This window comes from Hydra vulgaris, chromosome 02 (assembly GCF_038396675.1).
Source record: "Hydra vulgaris chromosome 02, alternate assembly HydraT2T_AEP".
NCBI lineage: Eukaryota > Metazoa > Cnidaria > Hydrozoa > Anthoathecata > Hydridae > Hydra > Hydra vulgaris.
Window position 1 is genome coordinate 24545937 of NC_088921.1, and position 26512 is coordinate 24572448.

Here is a 26512-nt window from a genome sequence, read left to right on the forward strand (position 1 = left end):
GGAAATAATACCCAAAAAATACACAAAACTAAGGCTGGTGAATGAAGGACCAAGGAGTTGCATGAAACCAGACCTTGACTGAAAATTTTATTTAAGCATTATTACTTTTCGCTTTACTTTTTTTAGTCATTTTAAAATTATCTTTACAGATCTATTTTATTATTGATGGAACTTTGTTTACACGAAAAAAGTTCCCAAATTTACAAATGTTTATCTTGGAAAAATGATGAAAATCTGTTCGTGCCGACAACTGATTTCCTTTTCCTTGGTGTAATTTGTTTAGTAATTTGTCAACACGTGAAGTAGTTACTTATCCTGAACAGTCTTATTAAACAAATGCTATAAAATTTAAACTAATACCACGTGATCAGAGTTTCTGTTTAAAAACTAAGGGCAGCCATTTTAATAGATTTTTTTGTTGACGGGTGAAAATTTAGAGTTTGTCGGAAACTCGCATGGCTCGCTGATTCCTGCGGCCTCTTTGATGTAAAACAATAGGTTGCACGTCCATCTTTTATAGTTCCATGGTAATAGATAGTGAGTGTCATACCCCCAACACCACCTTCCCTTCTCCCTGGCTCCAATACTATATATCACTTATATGAAAATGAAAATTTATAGGCAATGTATAATAAAATTCAATTTTAGGAATGTTACTTATCTGGGATAATTTTTCCTATGTTGCTATTTTAAGCCTTTGAAATAGGGTTGTTAACCGAATGGTTTCAAAGATTTCTGTAAAAAAAACTTTCAAAAGGGTATATACAATTAGTATTTATTTTTATTCGTAACGAATATATAGAAGCATTAAAATTTGTCAAAGTAACTTTCGCAAATAATACTTCTGAAAATTAGACTTTCGCAAGTTGCTATTTCAAATAATGCTCTTCCAAAACATCCAAAAGTTTCACTTTCGGAAGTAGCACTTGAGAAATGAGCGCTTTTAATAACTACGTTTCGAAATCTATAAAGGAAGTTTATTCGCCTAACTGCAAGAAATGTGAAAATAAAATATCTGTATATATCAAACTGTTTGTAATGAAACTTTATCTTCAGTATAGCAACATATTAAATTTTTACTAGTTTGTTTTTTCAAATAATGATCAAAAAAATTTCGAAAGGAAAATTTTCGATAAATCCACTTGAAGAACGGTCACTTACGGAAGAAAACTTGAAATTCGTCATAAAAACAAGATTGAAATGTTCCATTTAAAAAAATCCGTTCAATGAACTAAGTAATTAAATGCTCATTACTCATAAGTGTCAATTATCGCGCATGGAAATTTTTATGAAGTAAAAAACTGATATTATTTTTTAACTGAGTCCTTTCGGTAGGTTTCAAAAATCTTCTTTCGAAATGAATCGATTAGCAAGTTTCTTTTCGCTTGTGATTCTTGCGAAAATTTTATTTTTCGTATATTGCTTTACCAGCGGCGTGGGCAGGATTTTTTTGATCAAACGAGTTATAAAAAGAATGTTGTTAAGTCAAATGAAAATGTTTCTCAAAAAAATTGCGGTGATTGGAGCGTGAGAACAAAAATACCCCCAACAAGTTGGCTTTCTCAACCCCGAATTAGACGTTAAATTAAACTGCAGAATGTTAATTAAACGTTCAAAGGGTGCCTTTTTTAGATTCCGTGCCCATTGGGTGTTTATAAACAGTTGCAACAACCGCATTGGTAGTTGTCTCAGAGTTGGGACAAAATTCTAATAATCAAATTTGATTTAATACGTTACGAATTTGATTTGACGTGCCCCTATGAACCATATTTGGGACATTCAACCGCCACAATAATGTGCCATCGTGTGTGAAAATTTCATGGCTTCATAGGTTATTCAGTTTTTAGTACTGAAGCTTGTTTTAATCGACTAATTTTAGTTAGGCTAAAAAGTTAGTCGACTAAATTTAGTTAGACTAAAAAGTTAGTCGACTAATTTTAGTTAGACTAAAAAGTTAGTCGACTAAATTTAGTTAGACTAAAAAGTTAGTCCAGTAAATTTAGTTAGACTAAAAAGTTAGTCGACTAATTTATTTACGCTAAAAAGTTAGCCGACTAGTTTTAGTTAGACTAAAAAGTTAGTCGACAAAATTTAGTTACGCTAAAAAGTTAGTCGACTAAATTTAGTTAGACTAAAAAGTTAGTCGACTAATTTTAGTTAGACTAAAAAGTTAGTCGACTAAATTTAGTTAGACTAAAAAGTTAGTCGACTAATTTTAGTTAGACTAAAAAGTTAGTCGACTAAATTTAGTTAGACTAAAAAGTTAGTCGACTAATTTTAGTTAGACTAAAAAGTTAGTCGGGTAATTTTAGTTACGGTTTTTTTAGTTAAGTTAGTTACAATTTTTAGTTTTGGTCACAACACTAGTAATCTATAACTTTTATCTCAGAATAACGTTATCAGGATGGTTTTATAAATGTATCGGTGTGTGCCTTTTTTACAGTTGCATTGGTTAATTATGGCAACGTGCATTCTGGGGATGTTTCATGACTATTGCTCTTTTGTGAGATGTTAGCTATGATATCTTTTCATCAATTGTTTGTTGAATTGGAGATGTTACGAGTTACCCTACAAGATTAAACCGACTTACTGGTTTGGTTGTAATTACTTCTCTGAGCTCTGAAATACCTCATTCATGAACTTTATTAGATTATCCTTTAACAATTGTCTTACTTTAAAATTTAGAGGGTAGTTGCATCTATAAAAAGTCGTGTTTCTATGTAAATATCGTTATGCGGATTTCTTCTTAAAGTTTATAAGTGCATTTCTGAACGTCGTTATTTGTGTGAGATGTTAGCAATGTGAGTTTTTCACTGATAGTTCATTGATTCGAAAATGTTTTAAGTAAACTGACTCACTGTTCATTTTAGTTACTTCTCTAAGTTGTAGCCTGGCAACCCTGAAGCATGAATAGTATTAGTAGAATTAGATCATACTATTAAAATAATCTTTAAACAATAGTTAGAAGATTTATACTTATAAAAAATGTTTTATTTCTTTTTTGCTGTCGCTATTAATATCTATTATATTGTTCTTTTTAGTTCTTTTCTGCTAAACTGGCCCTTGTGTGTCTCCTTGTGTAAGATGTTAGCAATAAAATCTTTTTACCACAACAAATTAGACAAATTAGAAATGTTCCTGTTAACTTGAATGAGTGTTTTGTTTTAATGGTTTTCTGGGTGGTATTTTTTTCTGGATGGTATACTATTCTGAATGGTATCTGATATACTTTGGGTCAAACACAGCATTAATAGTATTAGATCATCCCCTAACAACTACCTCAAGTTTATATTAAGAAGTTTAATTAGTTTGCCAAGCGATGTGTACCTTTTTTACTATAGCTGTTGATTATTCAACCCAGTAAACACACAATCGTCTATTAAACGTCAAAATAACGTTTCGACAAACGTTCAGATTCGGTCGATTATCCGTTTAGAATGAAATCCTTTACATATACAGGATATTCTGAATGGAAGTTTCCGAAAATTCCTGAACCATTCATGTTTATTTTTGGCATTTAAAAAATAGTAACGATGCGACATAACATATGCAGTGGTTTTTACCAGCTCTGTTACACCAATTTTCTTTAGCAAATGTAACTAAATTAAGCCAAAATGGATCTAAAATAAAAAAAATAAATATTTAGTTATTAAACCTCTTCATTATTGCAAAGATGAATACCTACTATTACACAATCATACTAGCGTTTACAAAATAAATTTAAACTGTTTATAAAATTACGAAAAAAGCTCTTGCAGCAGGACTTTCATAACAAGAGACCAGCAACCCATATTTTTTAACTGTGTCGATGTCGCCATCAATAATTTCTAAAACATCGGAGTCCATTGATTTGTTGGCATTCAGGAAAGTAGATTGTCGCGATAAGAGCTTTTTAACTTTCATGAACTAAAATGGCACACCCGACACTCGTTTATTATTTATTTATCAGTCGTTTTGCTTTCAGTTGTTGTAAGGAAGTGAATCTTGAAAACGCATTTAAGTCTACTTTAATCATTTAGCCAATAAAAAATAAATTTTTTTAAAGTTTTTTTATTTCGTTTTAATTATGCCTATTTAAGCCGCGTGGATTAAGCTGTTTTGCGAGTCTTCTAACCAATGGGTATATTACTATATTATAATATAATAAACGTTTATTAAACATCGATCAAACGTTTAGAATAACAATTTATATTAGTCAATATTGTAAACGTTTGATCTACGTTTAATAAACGTGTATATTGAGAGATTTAAAGCGTATATTTTAAATCTCTAAATGTTTACGTTTAATTAAGGTCGATTAAAGGTTTACAATATTGACTAATTTAAATCGATATTCTAAACGTTAGATCAACGTTTAGTAAACGTATATATAAAAAAAGTTTGAAATATACATTTCAAACCAAGCATCGATTTTTAGTCATCAATAGGTCGTTAAACTTTTTATCCATTTTTCAACCGATTTCAACTAAATAATGACTAATTCTGAACCAATCTGTGTTTACTGGGGGAATGTTTTCTCTTGTGATTTGTTGCTAATCTGACTCTTGTGCAATTAATACTATACGCATTGGTAAACCAAAAAAAAAGTTGTGTTTTTTTTCATTATTGCCATGGATATTTATTTCAATTTTTTTTCTTGTGATAATTTGTTATTTCTGTCCTTGTGTGAGATGTTAGCAAAGAAAACTTTTCATATGTAGCATAGCTTTAAAGTTCCATGAAATGCTATATACCATGCCATGAAGATGAAGGAGCACCGAACTTTTTAAGAGGACGCTTTATTTATCTAAAGATTTTTTGACACTTTGATACGAAAAAATTCTACCTGCTCAAGAACTTTGACTCTAAAAGTCATGGTTTAAACTACCACAGTACTTTTATATGGACATAAAAAATTTAGAACATTTCTCGTAAATATCTTTACCAGTGTGTAGTGTCAGTGGCCTAGCTACCGCAAGGCCAGTATAAGCAAAACTTACGATATATTTAAAGATTTTTTTTTGTTTTTTTGTTTTAGAAAAGTTATTATTCCAAAGAAACACAAATTAGGCAACTTAGCCACGTATGTCTACTGACCAAAAATACTTTACTACGCCACTGTGCAATATACTTATAACCCGAGCTGTAGCGCAGAGGACGCATATAACCTCTACGCTACAGTGTAAGAATTTATAAGTAGATAAAGAAATAAAAATTGTGGTGATTAGAGTCTGAATACAAAAATATCCTAAAATATTTACTATTTCTACCCCAAATGTGAGGGCAACAATTAGTAATTTTAATTTTTTAATTTTTTACTCTAAATTTTAGTCGATAGGTTTTAAAATTCAAAATTCAAAGGTTGTGATTATATAAAGTTTACACCCAAACCGAATAAGGTGGTTGTTTCAACATTTTCCTAAACAATCTAATGCGATATAAACAAAAACAATCTTAAGTTTAGCACTTTAGTATGTTTTATTTACTAAAAGTATTTTTATAAACCAAAATCATTGGTTTATCATAATTATATTAACATTACATCTCAGAATTTACGCTAGTAGACAACATTATATTATTGGTTACCATAAAGTCTTTAAATGAGTTTAATATGGTTTTAAACAACACATTAAAAGACCTCATTTGTGCGTAACTATTAATAATACTATTAGTTAAAGATGCTGTTGATTGAGTAATTCAAATCGGTTTGGCGAAAAATGGAATCGCCGCATTTTCAAATTATGAAACCATTTTACATTGCTTTTGAGCACGCAATACTTAATTATTAATTAATTAATTAAATACTTAGTATTTAATTAAATACTTAGTATTTAATTAAACACTTAGTATCTAATTATTAATTAAATACATAGTATTTAAATCAATTTAAAGTTAAATTTTGTATTTTGTTTAATTTATATTTTCATGGATAACATTTTTTTAAACCATTTTATTTATGTCAAAACAATAAAATTATTCAAAATTTTTGTTATTTATGCAAGATTTCTTCTGTTTTAGTGTGTTATTTTAGAAAAAGATTCATCTTTTTATAAAATAACATACTAAAACAGGAGAATTCGGAATTTCAGCTACACATATATTAATTTTTTTGATATATTCCCAAAAAATATAAAACTATAATAGTCAACTAAAATAAACTTATAAAAACTCAAACTTCAGAAAAACACATGATCATCAATTTTAATGACAAGTTTTTAATGACTTTATTATGTGAGGATATTTAGGGGCTTGACAATAAGACTATTTTTGGTTTTTTCTTGTCCTGCCATTCGTATATTTTACAAAATAAAAGCAATAATAATTTGTAACGGCAAATTTAGAAAAATAAAAAATCATAAAAACTAAAAATCATCACTGCATGAAAGAATCTCTTTATGTATTAAAATAAAAAAAATCAATGACGAAATTAAGTTTGAAAAAAAAATTTTGTTAAAAAAAAAGTTTGATAATTATCAAATTAATAATAATAAAAATAAGAATAATTTGAACAATATTATATTTTTTGAATAATACAAACTATCTTGTCGACATTTTATCTTGTAGTACAAATTATCTCGTGCAATTATCTTGTAGTAAAGTAACTTATAAAAACTTATTTTTCTTCGTTATTGTTCGACAAATTTTAAGTTCCCGTTATTTAATTACTTTTTCACGAAAAAAGAGTTAAATTCGAACTTTTGAATGAGGAAGAGAATTTGATTGTCAGACGAACTTATAATTTAATTAAAGATAATATTTTAAATCCCTAAATAATTGTAGAGGTTGCTCAAAATTTATCTGGTAATAGTTTTTGAACGGTTAGCAGACTTTAACATCCCTCAGAATTAGGCCGTATTTTTCGGTTACCGGATAATTTTGTTTTTTCTAATAATCACGTGACAACCGCGACTTGAATATTAAGAGCCATTTTCTGATAAAATCAGGCAAAAGTATTGTCGGCTAAAAAGTGATATCCTTTAGTCGCGCTCAATTTTATATACAGTAATGCTAATAGGGTAAAAAAGAAGCCAGTAAATTTTTTTTTGTTAAATATTTCTAGTTCCTGAGTTATGGTCGGTCAAACTTTTGCCCTTTTAATACTTGGAAAGTCACTTTTGGGGTTTTATGATTTTTAAACTAAGATTAAAAGCAATGAGACCACTGCACCCTAAGTTTCTTTTCATATTATGGAAGTATAGGTAGAACTTAAAAAAAAAAATCAAAAAACTTGAGGACAACCCTTTCTTTGTCTAAAAATCATAAGCTGAAATTACACATTTTTAAATTTGGGGTCTACTTTAAATGCATTTATCTCGGAGCGTAAAAAGTGCCCGCGACTTATCTTACTCTTTTTTGAAAGAGTATCTCATTGTTATTTGAATGGTCTAAAGAAACTGAGAGGATATTGTTTACAAAAAAACTTATGAGTCATCAAAGTGTCAAAAAATGTTTTAATTAGCGCTCAAATATCAGCCATTACGGGAAATGAGAAAGGTCCCAAGATTGAAGATACAGATTTTATATTACTCTATAGTACAATTTTTTTAATGCGAAAAAAAAACTTAGGGGGTAATATTTCATTGTTAAAATAACTCCACCACAAAAAGTTAAATTTTTTATATATTTAAAAAAAAACCCGAATGTAGCAGCAGAGTTAATCAATATATTATATGATGTCCTTATCTTATTATGTCATTGTTTGCGCCATAAATCAGTTTTACATATCCTATATCTTTGATTTTAATGCATTGTTGCTTGAAATGCCTTTTGGGCTTTTTCAAATTGATCATCCATTAGCTAAAGGTGGTAGAATTCCACAAATGATTTCACTGTCTTTGTACTTTATAACATCAGGAAAAGCTGGCCATTTAAAAAGTTTCTTGATTTCAGAAGCATACTTCATACACCTCATCATGTAACCATAACTGAGAACCTAATATGAGTAATCATTTTTCTAATTTGAAAAATAGTTTGAAAAATCTGATTCTCATTTGACAAAAGTAAAACTTCGTTTAAACTTAGTGACACATTCAATATGATCAAATAATGCTTAAAAAAAATGTTTTTACTTAAATGAAAAACATTTTTTTTAAAAATTGAATAAAAATGAAGTACCTCATTAATAATCCCAGGATACCAATTGCCCATATAAATAACAACAATCCAATCGTTTTCATGCCATGCACCAGATAAATCAATGGCAATGCTTATAAATTCCTTTTCAAATTCTTCATTTGCTAATTCTTCTTGATCTACAAAAAGAAAAATATAAATATTTATACAAACACTTGTACAAATATTCATAATTACAAAATAATATTAAAATATATATTAATGAGAGTAGACATAAAAATTATTACCTTGATCTGCTGTCTCTTCTTCTTCTTCGTTATCCGCATTAGTACTACCAACATCTATTGGTTCATTTAATCTTTTGTCTTTTTTTAGCCTGCTTCAACGTGAAAATAGTGATCTTATTTGCTGAGTTTTACGTATTCTGAAACTTGAACCTCTTTTCTTATCAAAAGGTGCACCTGCTCCGGGCTAAACTTTTTTCCAGATACTTCAACTTCCATAAAGAGTTTATATAATATATCTTTTTGTCTCATACTATACCGGAAGGTACTGCATGTAGGTAAAGCCCAACCTTTAACATATTTGCTAATGTCAGAACATTCTTCTTCAAATACCTCCTGTTGTGAGTTTGGTTTATAACTATGTAAGTTTTACTGAACTTGCATCTTCATTATGAAACTCTGTCTCACGTTATCCATTCCTGATTTTAAAGTGCTGGTAATGTGTCTTCCCGACTTCATGTGTTATTCAAGTTCTTCTGATGAATGGAATGATCCACTACAAATTTACTCAGAGCAAAAGTGAAACAAATTTAGTGATCTATCTTTGCGAAACTTTTCCTTCATAATGCTTTCAAAAACTCTTGTTTTCTTGTCAGTATCACTAATTGGGTGTGTTAAAAACATTTGCAGATCAAAATTAACATTAGAATATTCTTGTTTAACTCCATCGCCAACTGCATAGTATCGCCACATTGTCATATAATTATGAAAGAACTCAAACGAATGATACTGGCTTATTTTAGCTATTTTTGTTCCACTCAACTTGCTTTTGCCCTTTATAGTGCCAACACCAACAGCAGAATTTTTCAGCCCATGTCCGTAATGTAAAGCAGTATAAATGTCCTCTGCACACATTAAATTGTTACCAGCATCAACAAAGCTACAAATCAATGACTTTGCTCCGGCAGCTTCTCTGTCGCACTGATCCTAGCCACGAAAAGTTTCGTTATAATCGTAGCGTTTAAGCTGTATTTGGTTATTTTTGCTCAACATAAAAAGAGCACCATTATAAAGTTGCCATGGTACGATGAAGCATTGTCAGATTTTGCAAAGAGTTTATTAACACCAGAATGGTCATGCTTAAACTTCTGAAGAACTAATTGGGCAATTGATAGTGTTTCCGATAAACCTTGCGCACACCTATAAAGAGCTGTAAAATACACTTTTTTATGTAAAATGTTGCTTTTCTTTGTGAAGAAAATGTCTACATGCAGTGACATCCCCTTTTTCTAAAATATTCTTTTTGACCTTCCCTGAATTTGGATGGTAGAACTTTTTGGCAATAGTCTTTCAACCAAAATCCAGTTTCTTCATCAAGACATTCAAAAGCAAAAACTTTGGCTTTTTTCTGTTGACAATCACGCATTAAATGTTTTTTAAAATCAATGATTTTTTTTTCAGCAATTTCAATATCATAAAAAGTATCCTCATTGGCAGAATTATTTGATGCTAATCTTTTCATCTCAACTAAAGATTTTTTTAAATTTTCACACACATAACAAATCTTATCATTAGGTGTTATTGAAATCTGTTGCAATTGCTTGTCGGTTAAATTACTCAAAGCAAATATTGGGCAGTGTGAGATAGAACTAGGGTAGGTCGCACTGCAGTTAAACTGGAAATTAGTTTTGTAATATCGTTTTGCTGCGTTCAAACAAATTACACAGCTCTCTATTCTGGTACTTCAAAGATAAATCTTGCAACACGGAGAAACCATTCATAGCTGCAGCAGTAATATCATCCAGTCCCGCTAAACATTTTCTTTGAGATGGTTTAACAACATGAAGTATTTGCCACAAACTGCTTTCCGATAATGGTGAGTAGTTCTCACTTCTGCAAACTTCATTATAAAATGCAATTGTATGACTCATTTTAGCTGTCAAAACTGCACGAGATATTTTATATACGTCATTTGAGTCAAATTTAATTTTTGTGACTCCATATGCAACATCTCGAAGAAGGTTGCTGTTAAATATGAAATCGAGAAAATGTTCAGCTTTTTTCTGGTCTAGTCGATTTTGCGTAATTTCTTTTTCGACAGGAATAGTTATACCTAAGTTAGCATTCTTCATTTTTCGTGCCTGATCTATCTTGTATTTGGAGCACCCAAAAACTTTCATAAGTAACTTCTTAGTAAATTTTTCATGTTCAATTAAACACAGAGCAATATGTTTACCCATAGAGTCACTTTCTTCATAAATTTTAACAAACTTTTTTAGATCATCAGGTACTGCATCATTGTCTGAAGTTTCCAAAGATCTATTTAAAACAATTGAGATAAAGTCTTCACTCTGATCTGGGGTAACAGCTTCAGCGAATCTCTTTGCAAGCTGTACCTTGGGTCTTTCAAATTTTCAGCTATCATTTTATTCTTTATCTGAAACTGAAAAGGGCTGATGTGGAGTGCTTCTGATAGGTTGTTACCAGTAGATGTAGTACCTTGTAAAATTTCTTTAGGCTCAAAATCAAAATCAGTTGTGTCCTCAACTAACTCTTCGTTAGTGGCAGTACTTGTTTTAGTTTGAATAAGAATGCGCTCTGACTTAAGGTGATTGTGACAAAATACGGAACCTACAGGAACATTTTTATTGTAATGTTTTGAAACATTTGTTGACATATTTATTGAAACACTTCTTACAGCTGGTGATTTTTTACCAACACTTAGTTCATGCATTGAATGACAGCATCTTCTTGGAGGAACCCAGCCAATACCTTGATTTTTTACAAAAATCAAAATTTGAAATATTTATTTAAAGGTTTAGTTATTAAATTTTGTTGTTGTTGAAATACGGTTGTAAACAAATTCTTATCAAAATTAAATCTATGATAAGGACATATATAGTCGTTATCAGAAAGTGATATTCCCCCTCCGTTTTTTATAAGAGACTTTTCCAAAGTCAGATCTTGTATCTTGATAACCTTTTTTCATTGAAACGAGGATATGGTCCACACTTGACATCATTAACTTTGCAAACATTTTCAACAACAACCTCTTGCTCGGACATGCTTTTTGCAACTAAGTGTTTTTTTTTTTAATTACATTTAGCATAAAATGCTCATTCTCTGTTCTGAATAATTCAGAAGTAAATGTTCAATAAACATCAAGTTAAAAATGTTTACTGGAAAGGAAATTTTTAAGTCCACAATCGTATAAATGAAAAAAAAAACAAACAGATTTAGCATCATTATGACGTAAAGTTATTTCAACAATGTAATATTACCCCCTAAGTTTTTTTTTTTGCATTAAAAAAATTGTAATAAGGAGTAATAGAAAATTTTTAAATTCAATCTTGGGACCTTTCCCATTTCCCATAATGGCTGATATTTGAACGCTAATTAAAACATTTTTTAACACTTTGATGACTCATAAGCTTTTTTGTAAACAATATCCTCTCAGTTTCTTTAGACCATTCAAATAACAATGAGATACTCTTTCAAAAAAGAATAAGATTAGTCACGGGCACTTTTTACGCTCCGAGATAAATGCATTTAAAGTAGGCCCCAAATTCAAAAATGTGTGATTTCAGCTTATGATTTTTAGACAATGGAAGGGTTGTCCTCAGATTTTTTGATTTTTTTTTTAAAGTTCTACCTATACTTTCATAATATGAAAAGAAACTTAGAGTGCAGTGGTCTCATTTCTTTTAATCTTAGTTTAAAAATCGTAAAACCCCAAAAGTGACTTTCCAAGTATTAAAAAGGCAAAAGTTTGACCGACCATAACTCAGGAACTAGAAATATTTAAAAAAAAAAAATTTACAGGCTTCTTTTTAATATTACAAACAACGTAATATGTAAAATTGAGAATGATTGAAAGATATCACTTTTGAGCATTGCCTGGTTTTCTCAGAAAATGGCTCTTAAATTCAATATAAAATAAAAATGGAGAAAGTGATAGTACTCGCTTTATTTAAAAAAATGTTATTAGTACTTGTAACTTAAATTAAATAAATAAAAATTCTAACATCCCTAGGACTTAAGGACGTAGAGTCTGGTAAAGTTTTGCGACAATATATAAAATAAAAAATTATCCGGTAACCGAAAAATGCGACCTAATTCAGAGAGATGTTAAAGTCTGCTAACCAGTTTTTGTACACTAAGAGAATATCGCATGACATTAGAGAATTGTTAATAAACTTAAAGTTACCCAGACGGCACAACTCGTTTAAAAGTTACGCGTGGTTTCTGTTGCGTGTTTAAAACTCCCGAAAACACTAAGAATAACACGTGTCAAGAATAGGGTTTTAATTCCGTGAAATTAACTATTATATTTTACCAAAAAACCAGTTTGGATATTAAGTTTTTTAGTGATGGTTTTTCAGTTACAAAAATGGAGTATTAAATTATCAACAGTTTTCGCAACGAATGTGAAACCATTACTTTAAGCACGGGATTTTTCAAATTTATTGCATTTTTATTATTCGGATGGTTTTAGAGTGTGTAACTAGAACATTCAGGAAAACATTTGTCGAGAAAATTTATATGTTAAATAAATTCAGTTTTTGTTAAGTATTAGCATGTATATATATATATATATATATATATATATATATATATATATATATATATATATATATATATATATATATATATATATATATATATATAATATGTGTGTGTGTGCATATATATATATTTATATGTATATATATATATATTTAAATATATATATATATATATATATATAATATATATATATATATTTAAATATATATATATATATATATATACATATAAATATATATATATGCACACACACATATTATATATATATATATATATATATATATATATATATATATATATATATATATATATATATATATATATATATATATAAATACATATATATATATATAAACACATATATATACACACGTGTATCTATATACATACACACTTGTGTATCTATGTATTTTATACAATGTATATTTTATATATGTATGTATAATATATATATAAAATATGTATGTGTTTATTTATGTATTCATATGTATATATGTGTGTATGTATAAGTCTATATATTATGTATGTATGTTACATACATACATAATATATAGACTATATATATATATATATATATATATATTTATATATATATATATATATATATATATATATATATATATATATATATATATATATATATATGTATATACATATATACATACATACACACTTATAAATAAATGTATATGTTATGTATGCGTAATATATACACATATACACACATTTGTGTGTTTATTTCGGCGTATGTATATTTGTGTGTATTTGTATCTGTATATGTGTGTTTATTTCTGCGATGAATATATATACATATATATATATATATATATATATATATATATATATATATATATAATATATATATATATACACATAAAATACATTTTTTGTGTTAACAGTATTATTGTTATTACTATTACTATTGTTATTATTGTTATATGTTTGAAAAATACTAGTGTTGTTCTTATATAAATGTGTGTGTACTAAATGCTATAGGATATCCTAATAATAATAATTATTTAACAAAAATGAAAAGAACAAGTTCAGCATAGTAGAAAGAATATATGAAAAAATATCGATCAGCCTTAGCTAGAAATTTATTTCCTGAATGTTTAAATTTGTCTTCGAGCTGCGAGGCTGCACCAATATACTACCTATGCTTCATCGAATAAACTTTCTCTACCAATATTGACAGCAAAATCTAGTAATACTTTGTTGCAAAATACTGTCCGTAAGTAACTTTACTTATCTGTAAATCAATTGTTTATATTTGAAAATTATTATGTAAATGTTAAATTAATTTTTAATTGTTTAAGAAGATACAAAAATGAGTCAGCAGTATAAAAAATATGGCATGAGCCGAAGCCAGCAAGAAAATTTCTTGCATAGTCTATCTGATTGCAGAAATGATATTTTTTTTGCTGATAAAGGTAAAGGTCTATTATCAAGCAGACTATGGCTAGTGATATGCATTAGCACATATTGAACTTTTTATATATATATATATAACATTTTTAAACCAGAATATGTGGGTTTTAATAAGCAACAAAACATAAATTGAAAAGATTCTACTATAAGTCTTCTACTTACTTATAGTTTACTAAAATAATCTTACTAATTCTACTAAAAGTCAACTACTAAGTTTTTCACATGTTCAACAAAAAAGAGAATGAGAAAAAATATTAATGGTGGTACAACTGTTAATGAAAATACTTGTATTGAAACTCTAGTTATTTATCTTTAACTTCAAAAAATTTAAAATGACACTAATATTTCTGGTAAATTTTGTTTTTGCAAATTTTATCTTTTAGGAGTTTTACTGTTATCACATAATCTAGATGAAGACAATATATTTATTGAAGACTTTAGAAACTTAATGAAGATAATAATATTAATGTTGATTAAGGTAGGTGACTATTAATGAACAGGGGGCATGTGTGCATTTGGTTTTTTTAAATATTATGTATAACTTATATTTATATTTATTACCTATATTTGAGTGTATATTAGTCTAATTTATCTTAAAACAGGATATTTGCACTTTAACAAGCAACAAAACCTAAATGAAATGGTTTCGAATCAACCTTTAAAGATTTCTATATTTATAAGCAAAAATCAATTAAAAGAGGATTTACATCCTGGTACAAATGCTAATTAAAATACTTGTGAATACTCGGGCTTCTGGGTCTTTCCAAAGTAATAAATTATTTGCATTTAATTTAAAAGTTTATAATATTTAAAAAGTACAATAGTATATTTAATGAATTATGTTTCTTAATGGGTTTCATAAATTCTTTAAGGGCGTCTCTTATTTAGGTTGAAGTAGGTGGCTCTAAAAAACAATTTGAAAAGAAGAATGAAGGGTCGATTCCGTTTAAATGTACATACACAAACAAACGTGATTAATAAGGAAAAAAGCAATTTTACTCTTCCATCAAATCATCACTCTGGTTTTTTCAAACAGCATTTTTTATAGTGCATTTACTTAGGTACAATACAAAACAATAGACTAAGATAATCATTTATTTTGTTATTTATTATAAAACTTGTTTATTTTTTAAATAAATTAAGGCGAATCATCAAAAACCATTAACAATACAGATCGACCAAAAAATCAGACAAACGAAACCTCTCCCATGGATGATGCCATGTTTTAGCGTAAAATGATTGTGTCACACCATTACATAAAAAGAAATTTGGGCTACTGCAATAGTTTTTAGATGAAGATTTAAATGAAATTAAATTTGAACAGGTTACCTCAATTGAGGAATTAGTAAAGTTCGAGACCCGACTTTTAAGAAAAATTAAAAAGAACATTCGATGCTACTGGAATTGTTTCTAAAAATGCGAAAGCGTATTGTTATACGATTTTAGATTTTATAATGACGGAAGAGGCAATCAATCGAAATTAAATATTATGTATGGTAACCATGTGCCAAGCGTCTTTTATTAGCTTCTTTTTAATGATTTGGTTTTTTATTTCTTTGTTTGTTTTTTCTTCGTAGTAGTATTGTAAAATAATTTACCTTAAAAAACAAAAATAAAACAACAAAATTGTCGTAAATATAATGTAGTATATATAAAAAAAGGTTTACATGTTTAAAGCTATAAACGTGTCTAACAAAACCTACGTATTTTTGGTTTATCATTTAACCGTGCTGAACAGCTGTTAGTTCAGGCATACGTTTGGAAAACTTATGCCTGAACTAACTTAAGGCATTAAATAAAGTTTCCGTTTGGAAACTTTATTTAATGCCATAAGTCCGTTTTAAACTATAAAATACACGAATTTAAAACCTCTTAAAACACGAGTTTAAAACCTCAAAAACACGTATTTAAAACATAAAAAAACTCGTGTTTGAAACCTTAGAAAACACGTGTAAAACTCCAGTTAAACTTCCCGTGAAATCCACGTGTTTTTGGTTTACGCCTGGATCGTAACAAACACGTGTTTATACGGGTTTTAATTCCGAGATTAAAACCAGATGTGCCGTCTGGGTAGTTTTAAATGTAAAAAAATATATTTATAATTACTATAAACTCATCGCTTTCACACTAATGGCATAAAAAAGAAGTTGATATTTTAGGGGTTTATTGTTAACAGACTCCGATTATCGCGATACTTTTGAAAAGCTTTACATAACCATGAATATATAAATGTTTGGAGTTGGCTCCATGTCGTTGCATAAAGTTAAATTCTCAAAAAAAAACAAAAAGCTTGCTACGGGATTTAAATATGTGATTGGAATCTGGTTGTTTGAATATTGTGATTTGCACTTTAGTTAACTTTTTCACTTTAAATTTTTGAAAATTTGAAGTTAAAAAAGTAACAAAACTTTACTGAAAAGAACCCTGATGTTATTGATTATATATATATATATATATATATATATATATATATATATATATATATATATATATATATATATATATATATATATATATATATATATATATATATATATATATATATATATATATATATATATATATATATATATATATATATATATATATATATATATATATATATATATAATCAATAACATCAGGGTTCAAGTTAATTACTTTTACTTTTTTAACTTTAATTTTTCTTTTAAATTAACCTTGATGTTATTTACATCAGTTAAAAAAAAACCAAGGGTGACCAGGGCCGTCCCGAACGGGTGTGAAGGGGATATCGCTCCCTTCCCAAGCTGTTATATATGCATTTGAGTTAGCGCATTTGTAAATTTAGCATTTCAGTTGGCAAGTTTTGAAGTATAGTTGGCAAATGTCAAATATCGAAGACCTTTTTTTTTTTTTGTGTGTGTTTCTCTAGTCGGCAAAAAACACATACAACCTTCCCTCCCAAATGAGAGGCCTCTTCGGGACGGCCTTAACAACAAGGAAGATCACTAAAAAAAAATAAAAAAATATCAAAAGTATATTGTTGCATCTTTAATTGTAAAAATGAGTTCTTTAAGCTTTCGTTTAAAAGAAAAGTAGTTACTTTGATGAATAAAATCCTTAGTCAAATTTTTTTAAACTATTTTATTCCATAAGAATGGTCCGCGATAATCAATACAAAATTTAAAAAGATTTGTTTGAAAAATGGGCTGCTTAATAAAATTATCATTCCGCAAAATGTATTTATTTTTAACTTTCGATGAATACAAATTATGGAAAGAAATAGGGGATGAATTGGTTTTACATTTAAACATAAAACAAAGAATATTAAAAATGTTAAGCTCATATATATTAAAAACTTTCATTTCAAATAATAGAGGCTTGGCATGAGTATAACGGTCTTTAAAATATATGAGACGTGCTACATGCTTCTGCTGACAATAAAGAGGTTTAAGTTTAATTTTCTTTGCACTACCCCAAGCAATGTTTGCATAGTTTATGTGACAATGAATTAATGAGTGATATAATTGTACTAAAGTACGTTTATTTAAAACATTTCTTGCTTTGTACAATATTCCTATACTTTTTGAAATTTTACTTGATAAGTTTTTAATGTGACTTTTCCATGTAAGATTTTCATCTATACAAACACCTAGAAAGTTGGTTACTGTTACTTATTTAATTTGTATATTGTCAATAACAAGATGAGGCATGTTAATTGGCAGTTTATGTTTTTTGAAAAGAGGATGGAATAGAACCCATTTAGTTTTATCAATGTTAAGAGATAATTTGTTAGTCTTAAACCAGTCAGATATTTTGATTAGCTCGATGTTCAAGCAACTAAATAAAGTAGGAATGCTTTTGTGTGACATGAATAAATTGGTGTCATCAGCAAACATAATTATTATTAAATCCGAGGCTTTGTATAAATCATTAATATAAATAAGGAAAAGAAGAGGTCCTAATATGGATCCTTGAGGAACTCCACATGTAATATTTAACAAATTTGATGATAATGTTTCATCGGCGTAAACAAATTGTTTGCAATTAGTTAAATAACTTTTTAACAATTTTAAAAAATTGCCTGTTATACCACAACATTTTAATTTTTTAGCAAGAATTTTATGATTAATGGTATCAAACGCTTTCGCTAAATCAATAAATACTCCCAATGTGAATTTAGAATTATTAAATGAGTCTGATATACTTCTTGTAAGCTGAATAATTGCATGATCTGTTGAATTATTTTTTTTAAATCCATATTGCATGTTATATAATAATTTGTTTGATAAAAGGTGATTGTATATTCTGTTGTACAAAATTCTTTCTAAAATTTTAGAAAAAACAGAGAGGATAGAAATTGGACGATAGTGTTTAACATTAGTTTTTTCTCCTTCTTTAAATATAGGAATAATTTTTGCTATTTTTAAATCATCGGGAAAAACTCCCTGATTAATAGAGCATTTAAAAATTTGGAAAAGTATGTCTTTTAAAACGTCAAAACAGTTTATAATAACGTTCCCATTGACATCATCTGGACCAACTGCTTTATTTGACTTTAACAATTTATAAGCACTTTCAAACTCTTCAAAAGACAAATCAAAAAAATTTAGATACGAGTTTAGAGGGTCATATGTTGCCTTAAATGATTTTTTAGGGTTTGGAATTATTTCGGCAAGGTTTTGTCCTACAGATACAAAATATTTATTAAATTCGGAAGCAATTGTTTTTTGATAAAGAATAAAATTATCATCTACTTTAATAACTGAGGGCAAAGATTGCGATGTTTTTTAGTGTTACCCGTAATTTCCTTTATTAGTTGCCAAGTGCGTTTAGAATTTAATTTGTATTTTTCAAGTAAATTAGTGTAATATATTAATTTTGAATTTTTCCTTAGGCGTTCAAATAGTCTTACGTAATTTTTATAATTTGTCTTACTCTCAGTTGTTTTCAATTTTAAATATTTAATATAAAGTTTTTGTTTAATTTTAGATGATTTTATAATACCTTTAGTAATCCATGGCGATTTAATTTTTTTATGTTTGTAATTAATTTCTAATTTGGGAAAATTGATGTCATAAATTTCATAAAAAATTTTAAAAAAAGATTTGTATATTAAATTAATGTCTTCAGAAAAGTTAATAATGTCCCAATTAACTAAAGAAAGTTGATATTTAAAAGATTCTAGGTTTTTATTATGAAAAAGTCGTTTTTTAAATGATTTTTTTTCATTATATAAAATTTTCGCATAAAAATCTATATTGACGTCAGAAATACTCATGTCATGCCTAACAAAATACCGTAGGTTTTCTTTTACATAAATAATTAAACCACCGCCGCGTTTGTTTGTTTTCCGCCCTAATGAAATTAAATTATAGCCCGGTATTTTAAAATTATTATCTAAATTTGAGTCAGCAGAACTACACCAGGTTTCAGTTAGGCAAATTACACTAAAAATAGTAAGATTTTCCTCAAAACTATTGCAAAGATTTTCAAAATTTTTTTTTAAACTTTTTATATTTATATGAATTGCATTAAATTTATCACGCTCAAGAAATTCTTTTATTTCAAAATATACCCGGCTCTTTTACGGTAAATTTTTATCAGGGCCACAAACTTATTTCCTCCCGATAAAACAATTAATACTAATTAGTATGGATTTGTTTTTAAACAAATAAATAAAAAAAATGTCTTTTCAAAGCTTTTTTGCAAAAAATCTATCTTTTTAAAAAGTTATAAACCCCAACAATCCCTTAAAACAAAATATGAGAGAAAAAAAATAGGGGGGACGACCCCCTTGTCCAGGAAACAAATTTAACATGCATGTTTATCGGAACTACGCAAATGCTGTCAAGATAAAGTAAAATCAAAGTAAAGTTTGAAAAATAAAGTGAAATAAAAATAAATAAAAAAAGAGATTAAAAAAAGTGGAGTTCTTCAGTTGGCTCCGAAAACAATTTTAAAATGTACTTTTATTAAATTTACTCAAATGCTGGAAGTTTTAGATCTCTTGCTTTAAAATTACAAGTTTATTCTAAAGCATTATTTTAATTTAGTAAGATTTTATTTTTCTAATCATTCTTGTCCGGGTTGTACACCAACGCAACAAAAAGGAGGTTATTAGGGTGCCCACAACCTATAGTAGAAGATTGTACAGTTTTCCTTACCATCTTTTTTCAATTAGATTATACATGATAAAACGCAATAGAAGATTATATCTGATAAACACTCCTTTAATCAAATAAATTATGTCAGATAGTTTAAATGATTTATAATTTTTTGGCAAAAACAAAGGAAAAAACTGGAGAAAAAGCGTACTCTAACGAACTGTGACTTAGTCAAGGTTTACACATGCATGAATTACCCACAGCTTAGAAATTATGCCTCTTCCCCCCTTCCTCCCCCGACAAAGTTTCATTATGGCTACTAACCTATTTCTGCCAAACGAAAAAAAAAAGAAATAAAAATCAATGATTATCTAGCAGCCCCTATTAGCACTCATGCGGCAGGGAGCTCATCTCTACACTACTGGTATACCCGCATGTTGACTATTTTTGCCCTTAATTATAATAAAGCTACCCTTTATGATATACGTGAAAAAAATCCTTTCCCGATGCCCAACCACATACACTACCCACATAAATCAGAGTATTGCCTGATGTATTACCCAGAGGTGCACTCAAACAGGCAATTGATTTGAATACGCTACTTATCTCAAAATTTATGTTAAATCAACACGAAATGAAAAAAACTGTTCTTTGAGAAAGTAAATAATATTAATTACATTTTACTTACAAAGTAAAGTATAAAATTTTAAAGATAAATTTTACTTTTATTTGTAAATGTAAATGACAATTTTTTTCAAATTACTTTTATGTAAGCTGTTTTTGCTAATTAGTTACTTTTACACGTAAAAGTAGTTTGTTGTTATGATCTAGTTTTATTTTACTTTGTAAAGTAAGTGTAATGTTTTTTAAATATTATATTTACGTAAGTTTACTACATAAATAACTTTTTTTACATTTAAAAAGTAAATTAAATTTAAAAGTAAAATTTTTTACATAATGATAACCAAAATTACTTTCAATGTAATTTACTTTACACGACTTACCATTAAAAGTAAGTTACATTTACAAGTAAAAGTAAAAATGTAAATAACTTTTACTTATTAAAGTAAATTACTTTTTCAAGTAACAGTTACTTATTTAAAAAACTTAACATAAGTAGTTAAGTTTTACACGTTATATAATTTATATAAAAAAAGGAATTACTTTTAAAAGTAAGTAAGTTATATATTTTTATATGAGTTATGTAAAGTAATTTACGCGTAAAAGTAATTCGCGTTTTTACATCAAAAAAGTAAAAGTGCCATCCTTACTAAGGGAAAACTACTAGGACACAAGAAAACTAGAAAGTTATTTCAAGCTGTTTGTTATTTTTAATTTACTTTTAACAATATTATATTTTTTATTTTGATGATTTTTGATATAAGTAATGGAAATTCAATTTTCAATACACATTAATAAATATCTATTTTTTCTCACTCATTTTATATCAATTTCTAGCAAATCTTACACTAAAAATCAAACGCTAGGGTTGAGCCGCACTAAAAAATCATGTTTATTTTATACTACTATATATGTATTAAAATCATGTTTATTATATGCAATTATACGTATTAAAAACAAATAACGGATTTTAAATCACTCAAAGTTCTATTTTCTCATGTCATATGCTATTTTGTTGAAGTTCTTTAGAATATTGTTTAGTTTTAACAGGAGAGGTTCACCATCTGGTTAAAACAGAAGAGTTTGCAACGCAGAATGATTAGCGTGCTACATTGTTAAATTGTGTTATGGACATATATAGTTCAGCAATTAAGTTTTGATATAATAATAGGTGCTGTATTCATAATTGAAGACAATTGAAGATTTTTTTTAAAGTTTCACATTGACACTAAAATTACATCAGCTTGAAATATTTTCGAAATGTGTTAGGTATGACGTTATAGCAAAATAAAGAAGGAAAACTGCTATTTTCAAAAGAAAGAATTTAGTATATTAGAAATATAACTTTACGTCTGCCTAAAAGATTTGAGATTTCCTACGAGATTTGAGCTAATTGTTTGATTGACAAATCAGGCAATCAAATCAATCAAAGCGTCTTAACACTTTGTATCGCCATGTGAAACATCTGTCACAAACCTATTCAACGCTCAAAAAATTCATTGTAATCGTTTTAATTTGTACTTATAAGGCATTGTGACATAAATGTCACACTCCTATTTTTTATGAATTTTGTTAATGAAAAAATCAAATTTAGAAAAACATAAAAATATGTGCTATTTTATTTAATAAAGGCTATTAAGTACGCTTCATAAAATATTTTTTGGAGATATTGCAATACGAAGGGTTAAAAGCACGTCATTTGCCTCTTAAAGCGTATATTATAGGCCATACCCGCAAAAAAAGAAAAAAAAGAAAAAAGAAAAAAAAAGCCTTTTATTCCATCTACTGACTTTAATCATGATACATAGATATTTATATTTATTATTAATATTCTTCTAATAATATGCTTCAAACTATAAATATGCTTTTGTATTTAAATTATTTTGTGTCTTATTTTTGTTAAAATAGGATAAAGTTATTATTTTTCCTTATAGAATCGAAAAACAACAACAACATAGAGATGTAGTTTTTATTGCAGATAGAAAAATTATCCAATAGTGACATTCTTTATTTGGATTTTAAATTCTATAATATATAAAAAAAATTAAACATTAAATACCCACAACTTACAAGTTGACGTTACTTTTTTTTTTTTTTTACTTTTCTTAGCGTTAAAATTTATAAAGCTTAGTAATGTTTATTCTATATCGTGATTCAATCACGTGGTTGTTGAGCCTTTACACTCAATATGTTGTGCAGCTTAACAATTTATAAACATCAGCTTAACTGATTAAAATAAAAGAAGTTTGCCAAAATACCTTTAAAGGCCAGACGATGCATTATTATGAGTTAGCACTAGATCGGTATTTCGGGATCCTACCCTAGCAACCCAAAAGCAAAATTTTCTAAATATCTGAAATAGCCTGATACGTCATACCATATTCAATTGACAGAATTGAGAGGTCATTTAACGTTTTATCGTCATTGTTGATCTATACTTATTTTTTTATAAAAGCCATTTTTGCAAAAGACCGTACTGCTTTGCAGCTCGTTATAGGTGTTGTTTTGTAAATTTTAAGAAATGTATAAAGATTCAGAAATATACCAATAAAGTTTTTTTGAAAAATTAGTGTCAAAATTTCGGAAGAAGTGATACAAACATTTTGTTTAAAGCATTCCATATCTAAATAATGCTGAAATTGACTACATTCACTAAATAGTTCATCTCCGATGTCATTTTTATATTATGACAAAATCATAGCATACCATGACATGATCAATCAGCTGACAGGTGACAGCACACAGGCAGAATTTTCGTTGACAAGTGCCATTTTGCAGCGGAAAAAACAAGTGCAACTTTTTTGGTTTGTTTCATTTTCTTAAGTCTGGTCCGTGTCAACGTCACAGAAGTTTTTAATAATTAAAGGAAGTACCCAGAAGTTTCCAGAAGCATGCAGAAGCTTCCAGAAGAAGCATCTGAAAGCATCCAGTAGCATCCAGAAATATCCAGAAACATTCAGAAGCATTCAGACGCATCCAGAAGCTTCCAAAAGCATCAAAAAGAAGCATTTAGAATATTCCAGAACAGGTTCACACAGGTTCATTTTACTATATAAGAGACATGTAAATCGACATGTAATTCAGTCAGTATATGGAAGTCAATCAGTCAGTATTATCAAGACAGTTTATCGAAGTAAGTTTTATCAAAGTGTTTTATCGAAGAACATCAATACAAGAAGTAAAATACAACAAGTGTTTCATTACATCAATACAGTCCACATCCAACCAAGACGTTGTGTTCCATAGAGCATTATTGTATCATCACAAGGTAAATGTAACACGGTAAGCCTTGAGAAGCATGATTATTTTTTTTTATGACTTTAAGTACAAAAATGGCTCCCAACAGTCTTGGATTGGAACTAAGAAAGAAAATTATTGGCGAATACGTAAGTGGAATGTCACAAAAAAGTATTTGTGATAAATATCGCGTGAAAAAATGGACCGTATCAAGACTATGTTCCAAATATCGTTCTACGGGGAAGTTGGCAGCAGATAACAAAGGTGGAAGACCGCGTTCCACCACTTCTAGAGAGGATTCCATGATCGTCAGATCCGTCAAGAAGGATTCCTGGATATCATCTGTCGAGATACAAAAGCAATTAGAGCTGCCTGTATCGGACCGAACAATCAGGCGACGTGCTGTTGGAGCCGAATTGTTTTCTTGACGCTCTGCAAAAAAACCGCTGATTTCACTAAAAAACCAGAAGAAAAGACTCCTGTTTGCTACATCTCATACCGACTGGAATGTGCAGAAATGGCAAACTGTCCTTTTCAGTGATGAATTGAAGTTTAACATCATTGGGAGCGATGGCATTTGCCGTGTACGTCGTAATGGTCTAGGGGTGTTTTTCTGCTAGCGGTCTAGGTCCAATACATCGAAACGATGGAATAATGGACCGTTTGATGTATAAAAATATCCTAAAAGATGTTATGTTACCTCATGCTGAATGGAATATGCCAATAAAGTGGGTTTTTCAGCAAGACAACGATCCGAAGCACACTGCAAAAGTAGTCAAGCAGTGGTTTCAAGACAACCACCAACCGGTGATGGATTGGCCGCCTCAATTTCCGGATCTCAACCCTATTGAGAACCTGTGGGAAATCGTCAACTGCAGAATTATTCGTGAAGATGTTCGTAATAAGGATCAACTGTTTGAACAAATCCAAAAGGCCTGGGCAGCGATTCCGCAAAGTTTCATTGATCACCTAATCGAATCTATGCCTCGAAGATGCAAGGCTGTGATCAACAACAAAGGATTGCCACAAAATATTGATTGCGAAATACAGCTTGGTCAACATTTTGTCGAGTTGCACTTGTTTTGTCCAGAAGGAAATCAACTTTTTTAAATACTTTCGATTAATTTATTAATTTTCGTGTACAAATAATGAACTTTGTGATGAATAAAACTTGAAGAACTTTGTCTCTAAATAGTTACATAGTTATTTCTCTAAATTGAAAAAATGCAGCACTTTTATATAAAGAAACTAAATTAGCATTATTTGGTTGCACTCGTTTTGTCCGATACTGTATATTTTTTCTTATTCATAAATGCGTATCATAAAATTTTTCTTTTACTTCTGGACTCATTTCGGCTGCTTTTTTCTCAAAGTCTTTTAATTTCGGCTTGGAATCTTCACGTAAATATTTTATATATAACTTCATTGAATAGAGTAAAGTGTTTCCTTCACATATATCGAAACCAGGAGTTTGCAGTACTTTATTAACTTTGTTAAATTGCTCTAAGATTATTTCCCATACAACAGTTAAAACTGCTGTTTCCCACTTCGTAAATTTTTAATATAAACCTTTTTCCTCTAACATACATTCTGCTAGATTTGAGATTTTTTACTGCAAACGTCAGTGATGCTCTTTCACTCGAAGTTTTCCAACCGTGTGCGGGTTCAGAGAAATAGGTATAAATGTGTTAAATAGATCCGAAATATTCTGTTATTTCCATTACAACGCTCACTGCCTCTACTCCAACCAAGTTTAAAGAATGTGCAGCATAAGGGGTAAAATCCGCTAATGCATTTATTCTTTTTATTCGTGCTATATTTTCAAACATATTTGACACATTTATCGTATGATTGCATGAAATCTACAATAAGGGTATAGTATTTTTTATCGACATTGCTTACCTGCTCAATAAATCGTTTTAAAACTTTTTTTTTTTCTATGAGCTGCATTATATCTTCATATACAGTTTTGGATAAGTAAGTGTAAATTCTATCAACTTTTCCTTAGATGTTCTTTTAAGAAATAATCAAATTCTGAAATCAGTTCCATGAGGTCCATAAAATTTCAGTTGTACGGAGAGCCCCACTATTCGTTTTAACCTCGTTGTAACTAACTTTCTTCAGACAAAATTTTTTTTGCTGCTACTAATCGTTTTAAAATATTGTAATAATATTTTGCAGTTTAAGTAGCCTATTCTTTTAACTCTATATCTATTGTGCTTTTATTTAATTTTCTCGATAGGTAGATAATCATGGCAAGTATCTACAATTGCTTTTATTACACTGTCCTGATCACAGGCTAGCGGTCGATACTGA